Source organism: Coffea arabica, chromosome 8e (genome assembly GCF_036785885.1).
Source record: "Coffea arabica cultivar ET-39 chromosome 8e, Coffea Arabica ET-39 HiFi, whole genome shotgun sequence".
NCBI lineage: Eukaryota > Viridiplantae > Streptophyta > Magnoliopsida > Gentianales > Rubiaceae > Coffea > Coffea arabica.
The window spans coordinates 44,996,553-45,014,069 of record NC_092324.1 but is presented as its reverse complement, the minus strand read 5'-3'; the positions used below and the strand labels follow the sequence as shown (position 1 = coordinate 45,014,069).

The 17,517-nt window shown below is 30.0% G+C and overlaps 1 long non-coding RNA gene across 1 annotated transcript; it reads left to right on the top strand.

Annotated features, from left to right (window-relative positions):
* Positions 1-2,834, top strand: LOC113703869 (uncharacterized). The gene is made up of 3 exons (XR_003451525.2): positions 1-83; positions 1,533-1,580; positions 2,629-2,834. It is a non-coding gene; the product is annotated as an uncharacterized lncRNA (long non-coding RNA).
* The last annotated feature ends 14,683 nt before the right edge of the window (positions 2,835-17,517 follow it).

The following is a 17,517-nucleotide window of genomic DNA, read 5'->3' as shown; positions in this document are numbered from 1 at the left end:
CCTTAGAGCAAGAGCCGTCAGAAAATAGAGAAGGAAAAGCAAGCGTCACCGTCAATCAATCAGACGACTAGGTCCCTAAACCTGTAAGTCCCAAATTCACATGAAACCTCTTCTTTAAATTCTAGTAATCGAATTAATTATCCTAAATATTTTATAGATATATATTATTGTTATATACATATTGATATATGCGTTTCTATAAGAGATTAGGAGGATTCATGTTTGGATTAGTAGGAATAGGGTGATAGATTATAATCTTGGGATGAATAGATTTCCCAATCTGTTAAAAGAGAAAAAGAAAAAAAAAAAAAAGGAAAAGGAGGGAAGAGCAGCGGCGGCTGCCGCTGCCCCTGTCCGCAACGCAACAAAAGAGGAAAAAAAAAAAACAAGGGGGAAAAGAGCCGCCGTTGCTGACGGCAAAGGAAGGAATTTCAAGGTTGGCCGAAAGACCAAAAAACAAAAAAAAGGAGATGAGATGATGTCGTCGCCAGCAAGTGCTGGCGACAATGGAGCAATTGTGGTTGGCCGTAATTGAGGAAATTGGGTCGCCAGACTCTCTGGCGACAATGGTCAGCCATGGTTGGCCCACCAAAAATAAAAAAAAATTAATGATAATAATAATAATAAAATAAAATAAAATGAAAATTAATGATAACAATAAACAAAAGTAAATAAGTAGAAAGGGAGCAATTTAAACTTGGACCAAATTATAGTATAAAAATTTAGTAAATATTTAATAAATAGATTTAAATATAACTAGTCCATTTTTATAGTATAGTGTGAATATTAAAATTCAGGACCCAATTTAATATGATTGTTAGTGTTGAGGGTTAGTCATGTAAAATATTACTTTATTAATTAAGTCTAAAGTACTTAAATAGAAATCTAAAACACTTTAGCCTAGCCTTATTAGATTAAGTTATACAATGTAAGATAAGCTCTAGATTGTTGAACAAAGCGCCTAAAATAATAATAGTAATAATAGTAACAATAATATGGACGAAACAAATAAAGGATATAAACGAAAATATAAAGATAAATACAAGTGTAATAAATTAAGACAATAATTATAATAATAAAGCAAAATATATATATGTACATATATACATAAATAATAATAACACCTACACACGCACAAAGGTAGGAATAAAGTGAAAGGTAATAATAACTAATTAATAAATATATGTAAGTGGTAATAAAATAAAGTAGCAACGACACGGACGATAATAATAATAATAATAAATAATTATAAATTATAAACATGTATAGTAAGATAACAGTCAAAATAATAAACATGATTATGGATAATTATTTTATTTTAAATTAGAAAACGTTACAAAAGGGGAAACTTTCCAAATTAAGAAACTTTCTAAAAATAGAAACTTTCCAAAAATAGAAATCACCCAATTTGAGGGATATGCTATTAGGATCCATTTAATGGTCTAGGTACGAATCTTATGCTTACTTAGAGATTGTATATTTATGCATCTATAGGAAGTAACAACTAATTAGGGACCTCATGCGTTTGATAGGTACGGTACAAGAATCTAAAGTAGTTCCACTCGAGCAGCTAAACAAAGGTAGGTGGTACTTACCCTTCTGAGATTTCAAACGTGCAAAGTGAATTTTTGTTTCAATGCTATTTTGTTGTGTTGACTCGAAAGGTGTTTGATTAAATGTTTTGCTTGGATATTTATGAAAGTTATATTTTACTATACAAAAATAGACCATGTGACTTATTTGAAATGTGTTGATATGTTTCTATATACAAAATGAGCTGAATCTTTAATGAAAGCAAAGATTTATGTATACGATATATGAAATGAATTTTAAAAAGTAAAACTCAGAGCAGTCATGGAATAGACGGTAGGGACTATAGTCCTGTCTAATCGCCATGGTAGTCTGGTATAAAGCCCAGCCGATTGGTGAGGTCATGGTAGCCTGGTATAGAGCCCAGTCGATTGACCGATTGATAAAGTCATGGTAGCCTGATATAGAGCCCAACCGATTGACCAATTGATAAAGTCATGGTAGTCTGGTATAAAGCCCAGCCGATTGACCAATTGAGAAAGTCATGGTAGCCTGGTATAAAGCCCAACCGATTGATCAATTGAGAAAGTCATGGTAGCCTGGTATAAAACCCAGCCGATTGACCCAAGAATGAAATAAGACCAATCGGCAGTCATGAAACCTATTGGTCGCCCACTTAGAAGGGGTAAAATCTCTAGGTTGAGTACTCAGTAGCTGGTCATTGCATGTACTTGTTATGAGCTGATCTGATGGAATGATTTATGAACTGATTTGAAATGAGACTTAAGAACTGATATGAGTTGATTTACGAATGGATATGAAGAGATTTGTGACTTGAGACGAAATGATTTATGACTTTGCAATTTCTCATGTACAACTATCAATAAGATGCTTTTAAATTGCTTGTCCTTATTTACTGCTGATTGCTTTACAAATGACGTTATTTTCAAAATTACGGATGTGAGTGATATGCAAACGATTTGAGTTGTACTTATATACTTATGTATCTATAAAAGTAAGAGTGCATGGTCCAACAGAGGGGTAAATATTACCTACTGAGCGATGTGTCGCTCAACCCACTTCTTACCATTTTTGCAGATTCTGAGGAGTATGAACTGGTTTACATAGAAGACCCTGAGGATGACTTTTATTAGCTTAGATGAATAGAAGTTGGCAGGCTAGCTACTTCTAGTTATTAGTCTTATTTACTTTTGTTTCCGCTGTTTCAATTGGAGAATAAATGTACGAACGCCTTGAATATTTGTAGACTTCCTTTTATATGTAATTCGAACCGCACTTTATTTGTTTAATTATTTAGTATTGCCAAGTTTAATTAGTTAATGTAGCCTTGTATTCGAGATGGGACCTGGGAGTACGGCGGATGTTATGTAACATGCACGTGCGGGCTTGGGGCGTGACACTATTTACTTTCAAACCATGCATGTATTTGCTGGATTAGAACCATATAGAGTTTTATATAGTCAATAACCTTCCCAGTGATACTAGTCCTCTTAACCGTCCATTGTAAATCGAAAAATGATGGTCCTGGAATTCATCAGCTTGGTGAGTTGGTACGAATAATGGGTTCCATTTGAAATTTCGCATGAATTTGTGGGAAACCACTTTGTACAACTGTGGATTTTCATGGCCGCCGAAGAGTACTGGTTTCGAGGGTTTTAATAAAGACAGCTTATACTCACTGTGGTAGTAACTATAAGACTAACTAACACATGTTATTGGTCAGTCAAAGGAGATGGTTTCTCTTTTGCTAGTGTAACGAATCCATCTCTAGATAGATTGACAAAAAATGAAGTATTGGTAACGTAAATATTTCCTCTTCTTCAATAAGAAAATTATGATGAGCAAAACATGTGTGAAGAAATTGCAGATCTTTTATTTCTAGTATTTAATTATCCCTTTTTATTACTAATATAAATTACTTCACAAACACATTCAAAATTTCCTTTAGTTCTTAAAGAAATTGGAGCAATAAAATGAAACATAATGGTTCCATGAAGAAAAGAGAATAGGTTCCATGGCAATTTAAGGAACCAATAGGAAAGAAAATTTTGGTTATTTGTTAACTAGCTTGAAACAAAGGTCACTATTATAAGATATCCGCCGCTAATTAGTAACAACTATTAAGTGAAGGCCGAGTTTGTAAAATTCGCTAATGCAAAAGCAGATGCAACTTGTATAACGAAGTTGGATAGCTATAAACATCATATTATATATGTTCTTTTTAAATCCAGTATTTCTAAACTGGAATGGGATCAGACCGGCTAATTCAACTGGTTGAAAAAAATTGGATGGTTATTCAGTTCGAGTTGACAAAAATCGAACATTCATTGACTCGGAGAACTTGGCCTAACAGTTTGATCAAAAAATTTTGGAAAAAAATGTGTTTTCTAATTTCTTTGTTTTTTGAATACTATTTTTTGTACTTTTTTTTTTGCATGTTATTTATTTATTTGATAATAATTACTAAATCTATGATATCATGCAATTTTTATTATTGGTCTAACTAGATCGAGCCACTTTCCTGTTCAAGTATTAAAACATAATTTAGATTGAGAGTGATAAATTTCAATTAATGATGTCCTCACTAAAAAATGATTGCTTCCAAATTAAAAATAAATACAAGAATGAAAGACACAAGTCTCATGAAACTGAATATGCAATTTCTCAAAAGCATGAATGAGAATTAAAATATATTACACATCGACGTATATGTAATTCAATAAGATTACAATTTATGAAGCTATTACAATTGATTGAATTTGGACAATAAGATTCAGAACTTGGTGAGATTTAACTTAAAAAACTCCTAAACCTCAACCTTAACTACTTGATGAAGGCCTCATTGGCAGCATGATAATACTTATTTACCAATTCTTGGCAAGAAAATTCTAATAAAAAAATATTGAATTAAACCATGAACAAAAGAGAATTTAATTTTTAAGTTTATAAAGTTGGGGCTACATGGTACATACCAGAGCTAAAATAAATTTTAGTCTAGCCTATATCCAATTACTGGCCATAGACAAGATTATCCGCGGAAAAAAAGACTAGTTGCGAAAATGTAACGACATTCAATTAACAAATCCTTCTTTATATTTAGTTTTCTTGAGCTTTATCTATTTTTGGAAATGTGGATTCTATTCCTTTTTCCTTTTGTTATTTTAAACAAGAATTTCATGTTCTTAATAAGTTCGTACTAGTATTTTTTTATTTCAATTAGCGTACATCCTCCAAAAAAAGGAACATAATGCCTATCTGTGTATAAAGTTGCAAGTTTAAAATATAGACCTGGATTAGCTGACAAGTAATATTGGATACAAATTACAAACAAGAAAAAGATGCGTCACAGAAACTTTCATATCTAGTGCCTAAATTATAGGGCTATAAATGAATCGAATCTCAATTTAAAGTTTTGGACTCGAACTTGAATTTGAACTCAAATCTTATATGAACTCAAAATCTAAACTTGAGCTTGATTCGATTTCATATTCAATGAGTTCAAGCTCGATTCAAGAGCTCTAAAATTTATTTAATCCTTTCATTTTAATATTAAATTATTACTAGTGCATATAATATATTTAATAAAATAATAAAAATATAATTTTATCTAAAATATTAACAAATATTTTAAACAAAAAAATTAAAAATTAATTGAATTGAATCAAATCTTAACGAGCAGAATATCTACAAATTCAAACTTGATCCGATACTATAAATGAATTCTAAATTTTATTCGAATTCAAATTCGAGTTCGTCGCAAATCAAACTCGAATTGAAGCCTTAACAAGTGAGGCCAAATTGTTCGTTAAGGCTTCGGCTCATTTACAATCCTATTACTACATAATAGCTCAGATTGCTAGGGTTTATAAGTGAATGAAGGGATGGTGCAGGTGCAACCACACCAAGCTATTCATGACTTAGATTAGGCCAACTCAAATTGGCCTGATCTTGGCCGTTGATTTAAAGAGTTATGCTGGTTTGATTCGGACTATGAACAGCCGTCTATAGTTGCATTTGCTATCACAGAGACCCTAGTTCTGTTTATGTGTGTTTCTTTTTCTTTTTTCTTTTTTTTTTAAGTTTTACTTACTCAATACGGATATAAATGGATGACGTGGATTACCCTCTGCCAACAACTACATTAAATGAATTAAAGTGGTCTTAAAAAATTAAATAAATCTGATAGGGTGTTAATTATTGATTATTTTATTATTAATTTTTCCTTTGTTCTTGCCAAATATTGTTTTAATTATTAATATTTACTTATATTTGGTATTTGAACTTAATTTCAGGGAATGAAACAGAAAACTACAAAAATGAGGTACTTTTTGGAGCAAATTACTTCACACGTGGGAGACTGCTAAAATGCTCCGTCAATGTGGCCTACAAGAAGATAATAAAACTAATTTCATACCTTTTTGCTGATAAAGAGAAGACTCATACTTGGAGTCCTACTATCAATCAATGTTTTCAGAATCGGGCCGGACCGGCCGGTTCGACCGGTTGGACAGCGAACCGGCCATGTCACCGGTCCGGTCTAATGCTAAAGCCGGAAGTTCATGGAGAACCGTTGAAACTCGGACGAACCGGACGAACCGTTAAGAACCGTGAACCGGCGATTTTTTAAATTCTTCAACAAAATATCAAGAATGGTGTAGCTACGATTCGAACCTGGGTCTCCAAGTTTGGATATGACAATCTCACCGCTAGACTATAGTTAAGTTTGTTGAGAATTCTACTTGACTAAAAAATATATTAAAACATCAAGTTCTTCTCTTATTTTTTTTTCAATTTTTTCTTCTTAACCATTTTTAACCCAAATATCCACAACAAGATTTTCTCAAGTCTTCACCATTATTATCAGGTTATTATCTTTAGCAAATTGTAAACAAGTTGAAAATTTCAACTTTTCTTGTTTTCCAACATCTTAGTAAGTTTAATTTTTTTCTTTTCAAGGTTTTTTTTTTCTATATTATTATCTTTAGTTGATTTTTTGCATTTTCTTCTTTTTCCCCTCAATTTTCATATGTTTCCCTCATTTTTGTTTTATTTTTATTCGATTAATTAAGGATGAAATTTTTGCAAAAGTAGTGCACATCCGTGTAGGAATTGGGTAGGAATTACAAATAATAACATTGGGCTGGTCAAAAATATGGTAGTTGGCACATAATCGAAGCTATTGATAATTGAATTTAAATTAATTAATGGTATAGGATCATTGAATTTAATATAACATGTTAATTAGTAATGTTTAGTAGCAATTAATTTTTTATGTGTTTAACTGTATATTTGTTTTTCAAAAATTTTTAGTTTTTTTTAGTTTGAGCAATTAGATTTATATTTTTATAATAAAATTTTAACTTTTTCAGCTTAAGTTGATGAAATTGTGAAGGTGGTGTGGTTGCTTATCATGCCACTGATAAAAGTTTGCTATTCAAATAGTTTGTCTTAACTTGAAATCTTTTATGGATTTTTTTAAGGGTTGTAAAAGAATTTCAATATTTAATTTATTTATTTTTTGTGTTTTTATTTGTGATAATTGGTGAACATTTGGATTGTATCTATTTATGTTTATAATGAATTTATGAAAACTTATGGTGAATTATGATATTTTAATTATATTTATCATTCCATGTTTTATGTATAACTTTTAGAAAATTTATTATTATCATAACTTAAATTAAGTTATGTTGGAAAAGTTCAAGTGTAGAATGAAACCTGCTTAGTACTTAACACTAAAAAAAAAAAAAAAAAAAAAAGTGAACCTTTGAACCGGCCGGTTGGACCGGTCGGACCGCGAACCGGCCACCTCTCCGGTTCACTGACCGGTCCGAGTTTAAAAACATTGCTTTTCAAGGCTCCAATTAAAGACCTATGTGAAACTACGTTGGACTACACTATGTTGGACTTTCAAGGTTCCAATTAAAGACTTACGTGATTAATCAAATATTCTACAAACTTTATTACAAAAATTCTTTTTATTTTTATATTTTTCTTGTTCTTCTTCCAATTAAAGACTTACGTGATTAATCAAATATTCTACAAACTTTATTACAAAAATTCTTTTTATTTTTATATTTTTCTTGTTCTTCTAATTTTTGTCTTTCTATTGATTTTAATTCAGAGTATTTATGCCAAAGTAAATCTATTTTTGCTTGTCTTAAATTTTTTAGAAATGATGCGGGATGGTGGTGTGCTACTTTAGATAATCTAGCGTCTTCTATTTGTATATGTGCTAAACACTGGTCTGTTGTTTCAATTTCCTCTAAAATTTTGTCAAAATAATAATAGGTATCTGGTTGTCTGAGGGTTTGTAATGCTAATCTGTATGCGTTTTCTGGAGTGGATGTAAATTGAAAAGGCGGTTCAAAATTCATATAAAATATCAGGATGATTAACTGGAATTTAAGAAATAAATGACTACTAGATACTTTAAGAAAGATAACTGAGATTTTACCTTCCTTGCTTTAAATCCAAATTTTCCTTCTGATGCTATGAAAATGGGAATCTTGTGATTAGGAGTTTTGCCTCACCGGATCTTCCCCTGGCGCCTGCTTTGTAACTGAAAGGCTTTAATGGGTACTACACCGTCTTTTGGTCTTTTAGGATCCTAAAAACAAGGTATCTTTTTCAGAGTTTCCGGTGGTTTGGATCTAATCTAGGGTTGGCTGCCTAAATCTCTACTTTCTTATTTCTCTTTCGTCTTATGCTAGCAATATGAGAGAGCTAAAGACTTGTAAAAAACTGCTAAAGAACGTATGAAATTGGAGTTTTTATTGGATGCTTTAATTTACAGGATGTAAGTGCATCGTACCCAACATTGGTTTGGGACGTATGCCTTTATAGACTTCTTGTGCAAACTGTGCGGACTTAAAATTTTTGACTCAAAGTCCGTGGACATGACATGTTAACTTTACGGACTTAAGACCTTCTGAAATCCGTAAAAACATCAAATCAATTTTGCCTAACTATACAATGTGGCCGACAACTAATAAAAGCATTATGACCGACCTATACATAGATTCTAAATAAATTTGGCCAAACTATACAATGTGGCCTGATAACTAATAAAAGCTTTATGACCGATCTATACATTATAGCTTTTGACAAGATGGCCGAAGAATTATCCTTCCATCATATTTTCGATGTTGCTCATTTCTTCTGGTCCCATTGTTTCCCAATAATGATCATCATTATATTCTTCATCTGCTTCGATATCCAAATGCCTTGCTCCTGTGCTCATATAATATCCTTCCAAATATTTTTCAAAGACTTCTGGATAATTGGTACTTATAGTGAAATCTTTTTCTAACTTAAACCTGTATGGGACATATATCTTTTGTATCTTATTTTCATATACTAACCTAATTCCATTTTCCCATTGATCTATGAAATGTCTGTAAGCTAATTGGATCATTTTAGCATTTATCAATTGTTCTTTCAATTCTAATGGACATTCCACTAGACTGCTGCTGATTTTCTCTAGTTCTTCTGTCGTTCTCCTTGCTGGTGGTATATTGCTGACTGTAATCATCATTCTATGTATTGCTGGTTCTATATCAAAAAGTCCTATCCATTCTGCTGGCGCGGATTTGATATGTACAGTTGCCCACTGTCCATAGTCTAGCATTTTTCTGATGAAGTATCCGAGATGAGTTCCAAGACAATGAGTATCTTCTGGATTTGTAACAATAATTTTTTCCAGGAATCCGGCATCCATAAGAAATTATGGTGTTAAAATAACTCTTTCCCCATTTACTCTTAGTATCTTTGGGGATGAATATTTTGATAAGATAATAGTGGCTCTGAGGAAAAAATTACTGAGTGTATGTATACAATGGCTATTTATTTTCTGGTGGTCACAGGCTTCTGGATTGTTTGGGCAATGTTTTTCTGGGTCGATGAAGAAAGATGGATGTAGTCTAATGGCTGCTGTATTTCTAATTGGGTCTTTTGCTATTTCATAAAAGTATTGTTGGACTGCCATTAATTTTGAATAATATTGGGCTTGGGCTTTTTGGCTAATAATTTCTTGGATATGTAAAGGGAGGAAACTAAGTAGGTGATATGGTTTAAAGAATATTCTGGGCTTAAGAAATTCAAATGGTCTTTCTGAAATGGGCTTTTCTTTTATAAAAATTGTCTGTTTTAATGGGCCGGATGAAGAACTGGCCATTTGAGATGCTGTATGAGACAGCCTTCCTTTGAGCTCCCCAATCTCAGAAATTTGTGAGAGAATAGTATCTCCTTGTGAGCCTGAGATTTTATACATTTCTTTGAGTTGTTCAGTTAAAGATTTTATCTTTTCTTTTTGAGAAAGATCTTATTCTTCAAAATTTTTACACTTTAAATTTAAACTTCTAATAGCTTGCTCCATGCTCTTACAATGTCTACAAAATTCTATTCTATTTGTGTTATCTTTTTCTAATGCATATTGATAATTTCTACTGCTACTAGGGGCATCTGTATTTTGATATACTGGAGCCCTCATGCTGTCCATGCTAGCCTTAGGATCTACATAAAATGTTGTTCCTATATTATGCCTAGCGAATTCTAGTGCTTCATGTATGCTATGAAATGCTTTCCATAAAGGATTATGAAAATGATTTATTTGTTCTATAACGGAAATCCATTTGGAATAGATTCCAGGTATTTTTCCTTTTACCACTACATAATATGAAAAACTTTGTTTTGGAAGATTACTAAAATAAAATGCTAAGATATTAAGATTTCGAACTTTATCAGTGCTATTTCTGCTATTCCAGAGGTTATTTAAGATATCCTGCTGGATGTCTTCTAAATTACCTTCCTCTTGGCTATGGAAATGTAGACTTGTACCTTTAGGGTACTTTGTAAGTTCCCACTGGCCAATTTTGACTTTCTGGAAGTTATATGCCATCTGCTGAGAGATCAGAAGAATTGTTAAACAGTCGTGATAAAAAATCTGCTAAATTATTATCTTTACCTTTAATGTGTTCAAAAACTACTTTATATCCATTACCAATAATACTATCTACAAAATTTAACCATCTTCTAGTAGAACTTCTTTTTTCATTATGTTTATCAAAAAACTTTTTTATTGCTTCACAGTCTGTTCTAATAGTTATTTCAGACTTGTTGATTATAAAAAGTCTAAAATTATCTAAACTATATTTTACTGCTAATAATTCATTATCTATAATACTCCTATTGCCTTTTTCCTTATATTTACCACTAGCATATCTACAGATTTGTTCACTATTTTTACTGCTATACTTATTTGGTTTTGCAAAAAGAACTGCTCCCCATCCGGTACTACTGCCATCACATTCTATTATCAAGTAATCTGTGTCTAATGGTAATTTTAGATCATGTAAATTGCCTATTGTTTGTTTAATTTCTTGTATTAGTTTGACGTCTTCTTTATTAAAGAATTTTTGCCCTTTTAAAGAGGTTTTATTATACAATGGTGCTACTAGGTTATTTAAATTTTTAATAAAAGGTCTTGCATAATTTAATAATCCTAAGAATTGTTGAAGTTTCTTTGTTTCTTCTATCTTATCTGGAAATTCTAAAACCTTTTTACAAATATGTGGTTGTAATTTTATTTTTCCTTGTCCTATTTCTGTTCCTAAAAATTCTATATTTTTTCTAAAAAATTGTGCTTTTTTATTACTGATTATTATTCCGTGTTTAATAAATTCTGAGAAAACTAATTTTAGATGGCTTACATGTTCTTCTTTATTTTTTGAAAATACTAATATATCATCTATGTATACTATGACAAAATCTTTATATTTATTAAAAATATTATCCATTTTTCTTTGAAATATGGCTGGTGCATTTTTTAACCCAAAAGGCATTACTAGCCACTCATAGTGTCCTAAAGGACATGTAAAAGCTGTCCATTCTATACTTTCTTTATGCATTTTTACCTGCCAAAATCCTGACTTACAATCAAATTTACTAAAAATATATCTATATTGGATTCTATTTATTAACTCATTTTTATCTGGTATATCATAGCTATCTTCTTTAGTATTGTCATTTAATCTTTTATAATTTATTACCATTCTACTTTTTCCTCTAACTATTTCACTATGTTTTTTAACTATAATGCTGCACTTCTGTGTGGACTAGTACTTCTTCTAATTATTTTTAACTTATTTAGAACAGCTATATGCATTTCGAATTCTTTTATATCATCATTACTAGCTTCTATTTTTGCTGTGCTAATTTTTAAATTTGGATTTAAAATATCTAACTTACATTCTGTTTTGTCCTTATCCCAATGAATAGTTGGATTTTCTCCAAAAATTTCTAATTTTTCTAATTCACTTATTAGTTGGTCTATATCGCTATGTCCTGTTTCTAACAGATCATATAATTTTTCATTATTTAAAATAGTTTCTATTGTGTCATAATTTTCTATCTCTAAATATTCTTCAAATTCTTTGTCCTCTAAACAGTTTTGAATTCTTTGTGACGAATATAAAGGCCTTTCTCCAGTTATCTCCATATTGTCAAAAGAATTAGTTTTCTGATTCTTCCCCCTATATTCTTGGGTTGAATCATTCTTACAGCTACCTTTTATATCACATTTACAATTATCTTTTTCTTCTAGTCCTAAGAGTCTTGTAAATTTATTATCTTTGTTTATTTTAAATTTATTGCTTGTTAAAAAAGTATTATATGGTAAAAAATGTTCTCTAAGGAGTGTTAATCCTGTTCTAGTAAGAATCATGCCATGATATGCCTGTAAAATAAATGATAGTCCTAATATCATTTGATAAGGAAAACTTCTAATATATATTTCTATTACAGGATATGGTTGTGTACAGTGTATGCTATCTATTTCAAAAAATAATAAAGAATTATGTAATGCTGTGTCATATGTATATGTACTTCCATCCATTTGTCTAGCTGTTCTAATATGGTATGCTTTCTCATAATATTTTTCTGGAATTAACTCTTGTTGGATTACTATATTACTAGCTCCTGTGTCTATTACTGCTAATAATTGTGTTTCAAAATCTCCTATTTTTATTCGAGTTTTTACTTCTATGGATGTTATATTTGATGTTCCTGCTTGTAATAATTCTAGATCATAATTATGTTTTATTTCTTCTATTTCTGGAAAGATTTCTAGATCTATGTTTTCAATAGATACTTCGCTTTCTATTGTTTTTCCCTTATTTAATTTTTCTATTTTTTGCTCTAAATGTTCAACCTTATTTTCTAAAATTCTTATCCTTCTTTCTAAATAATGTTCTAAAAATCCTAAACCACAAAAATTTTAAAAGATGGCTAGCAGAACATCATTTTCAGGACCTAGTAGAACAGTCAACGAAAACACACAAGTAGGAACTAGTGTATTAAATATAGGAAGACAATTAAGAAGGAGTAGGAGCATGCATTTAGAAGAAGCAATAGACGTAGATAGAGACTTGGAAATATACAGGAATAATGAAATAAGTTTATTAAACCCAAGAACCTTGTACTCAGTAGGATTTCTTAGAAGTAATATAGGATTATTTAGACAAAGCAGAGAAGAACCAGTGAGCGCATTAAGTAACCCCGTAAATCTTAGAATGATAACACAACAAAGCATAAACCAAATTAGAAGACAGTATACATATATGCATATAGGATTAATAGTTATAGGAATTAAAGGACTAACAAGAAAAGGATTGGGGAAAAAAGTATTATTAGCAGTATTAGACAAGAGACATAAAAAAGTAGAAGATGCATTAATAGCCAGTATAGAAGTAGATATGAATCAGAATGGAGGAATATTTTATTGTAGCCCAAATTTTATGATAACCTTAGAAGATATAAAAAATTTAGAAATAGGAATACAAACTAAAGGATATGAAAATTTTCAAGGAGATAATTTAACAATAAGTATCGGATTTATAGGAAGATTAACAAATAGTAGTAAAACCAGATATAAGGTAGAAATAAAGCCAATAGTAGAGACTATGGCAAGTAAAGGAATAAAATTAATAAAACCAATAGAAGTAAGTTCAGAAAACTTGGCAGGAGAAGAATGGGAGATTAGTAAATTTGTAGAAGAAAATAATCCAATAATACCAAAGGATAGTATAATATATAAAAATAGTCAAGGAAGAAAAAGCCTTAGATTTTTCAATTATGAACCAACAGCTTTAGGAACAGATAATGAAGAAATAGACAAATCCGACGTAGAATCAGATCTAATAGAAATAAATTTATTAGAAGAAGAATTAATAGAAATAAATCATAGGATTCTTTATCCAAAAGAATTAAAAATGGACTTAACAGAGAAAGAACTATTTGATTTAGAAAGAAAATTAGAAGCAAATGGACAAATAGCATTAAACGAAGTATTATACTATGATAACGTAGGAAATATTAGAGTTAAAGAAGAAGAAGATAATTCTGAAGAAGATAATTTAGAAGTAGCCAGCATAATGTCATATAGAGAATTAATGGATCAACAACAACAAAGTGGTGAAAGTAGTAACAGACCAACAGATATGCAGACCGATCCTAGTCACACAGGCAATGTTAGAACATATGAACCAGGACAATCACCCAGAATAGTCTATAATGAATATAGAGAACCAGAGGAAAAATATAGTTCTAGGGGAAAAAGAAGACCATTAGAATTAGAAATAAAAGAGCATTCAATAGATGAAGGAAAAACTTTAATGTTAACATCTTACGATCCACAAATGATAGAAGATGTAATAGGAAGCTGGAAAGCTAGAGTAGTAAGAAATTATATACAAAAAGGATTCGATCATAACGTAATAGAGATGTATACATATTTAGAAACATTTTTAGGAGGAGTAGCAAGAGCAACATGGGAAGCATTTAAACAAAAATTTCCAGATAGGTTACAACAAGATCAGGCACATGAGGTCAATCCAATGAATTTTGTTAATCGAGTAGAAGAAATTCTATTAGCAACAAGTCCAAATAGAGGAGGAGTAATGACACAGATAGAATCGGTAAGAAAACTAGAACAATTATCAATTAGAAACTGGAAATATATTAAACCTTTTTTACAAGACTTTTTATATTATAGTTGTTTAGCAGGATGTTTTTATGATGAAGGAATTATAGAAAAATTATTTGCAAAATTACCAGACGACTTAGGAAAGAAAATATATACCTTATACAAAGCAACGCCCATGGAACCAACATTAAAAAATGTGAGTACGGCAGTAAGATTTATAATCAATAGACTAGTAGAAGAATGTACTTTTATAAAAATACAAAGACAATTAAAAGGAGAATATAGTTTTTGCTCAGAAATATACACACCACAAAAATATGGAGAAAAAGATAAAGAAAAAAGAAAATATAGAAAGCCTTATAAAAATTATAAAAGATACCCTAGAAAACAATATTATCTTAGGAAAAGCAAAGCTAGAAAACCATTTCTCAAAAAAGAACATCATGTTAGAAGATATAGACCAGAAAGAACTTATGGAAATAGATTATCTTGTTTTATCTGTAAACAACCAAATCATTTAGCAACAAATTGTCCACAAAAACATAACTCTTTTAATAGAGAAGCCCACTTAATAGAATTATTTTCGGAAGATTTAATAGAAATAGATGATAATATACTAGAGACAGAAAGTATTTATAGTATAGTATCTGAAGACTTAAATTTAACAGATTTTATAGAACAAGAAGACACAAGTTTTATAGATGAAATTTTAGAAAAATCAGAAAACAAAACTATCATGGATAATATATATTTAGAAGAAATGAAAGAAGATTTTAAAATGTTAGAAGACTTAGAACTAGTTGAAGTAGAGTGTATCCATAAATGGGAACATAGAAAAGGAAATTATAGTAAACCATGTTATAACTGTAATAAATATCCGTCAATAGAATTAAGGTTTCAATGTCAGCTATGTTATATAGAAGGATGCAAATTCTGTTTAGAAAAATTTACACAGGAATATGTTTTAATAGAAAATATTAAAAAAGAAAAAACTGAAGAAAATCTGCCTTTAGAACATTATTTAGAAAGAAGGATAAGAATTTTAGAAAATAAGGTTGAACATTTAGAGCAAAAAATAGAAAAATTAAATAAGGGAAAAACAATAGAAAGCGAAGTATCTATTGAAAACATAGATCTAGAAATCTTTCCAGAAATAGAAGAAATAAAACATAATTATGATCTAGAATTATTACAAGCAGGAACATCAAATATAACATCCATAGAAGTAAAAACTCGAATAAAAATAGGAGATTTTGAAACACAATTATTAGCAGTAATAGACACAGGAGCTAGTAATATAGTAATCCAACAAGAGTTAATTCCAGAAAAATATTATGAAAAAGCATACCATATTAGAACAGCTAGACAAATGGATGGAAGTACATATACATATGACACAGCATTACATAATTCTTTATTATTTTTTGAAATAGATAGCATACACTGTACACAACCATATCCTGTAACAGAAATATATATTAGAAGTTTTCCTTATCAAATGATATTAGGACTATCATTTATTTTACAGGCATATCATGGCATGATTCTTACTAGAACAGGATTAACATTCCTTAGAGAACATTTTTTACCATATAATACTTTTTTAACAAGCAATAAATTTAAAATAAATAAAGATAATAAATTTACAAGACTCTTAGGACTAGAAGAAAAAGATAATTGTAAATGTGATATAAAAGGTAGCTGTAAGAATGATTCAACCCAAGAATATAGGGGGAAGAATCAGAAAACTAATTCTTTTGACAATATGGAGATGACTGGAGAAAGGCCTTTATATTCGTCACAAAGAATTCAAAACTGTTTAGAAGACAAAGAATTTGAAGAATATTTAGAGATAGAAAATTATGACACAATAGAAACTATTTTAAATAATGAAAAATTATATGATCTGTTAGAAACAGGACATAGAGATATAGACCAACTAATAAGTGAATTAGAAAAATTAGAAATTTTTGGAGAAAATCCAACTATTCATTGGGATAAGGACAAAACAGAATGTAAGTTAGATATTTTAAATCCAAATTTAAAAATTAGCACAGCAAAAATAGAAGCTAGTAATGATGATATAAAAGAATTCGAAATGCATATAGCTGTTCTAAATAAGTTAAAAATAATTAGAAGAAGTACTAGTCCACACAGAAGTGCAGCATTTATAGTTAAAAAACATAGTGAAATAGTTAGAGGAAAAAGTAGAATGGTAATAAATTATAAAAGATTAAATGACAATACTAAAGAAGATAGCTATGATATACCAGATAAAAATGAGTTAATAAATAGAATCCAATATAGATATATTTTTAGTAAATTTGATTGTAAGTCAGGATTTTGGCAGGTAAAAATGCATAAAGAAAGTATAGAATGGACAGCTTTTACATGTCCTTTAGGACACTATGAGTGGCTAGTAATGCCTTTTGGGTTAAAAAATGCACCAGCCATATTTCAAAGAAAAATGGATAATATTTTTAATAAATATAAAGATTTTGTCATAGTATACATAGATGATATATTAGTATTTTCAAAAAACAAAGAAGAACATGTAAGCCATCTAAAATTAGTTTTCTCAGAATTTATTAAACACGGAATAATAATCAGTAATAAAAAAGCACAATTTTTTAGAAAAAATATAGAATTTTTAGGAACAGAAATAGGACAAGGAAAAATAAAATTACAACCACATATTTGTAAAAAGGTTTTAGAATTTCCAGATAAGATAGAAGAAACAAAGAAACTTCAACAATTCTTAGGATTATTAAATTATGCAAGACCTTTTATTAAAAATTTAAATAACCTAGTAGCACCATTGTATAATAAAACCTCTTTAAAAGGGCAAAAATTCTTTAATAAAGAAGACGTCAAACTAATACAAGAAATTAAACAAACAATAGGCAATTTACATGATCTAAAATTACCATTAGACACAGATTACTTGATAATAGAATGTGATGGCAGTAGTACCGGATGGGGAG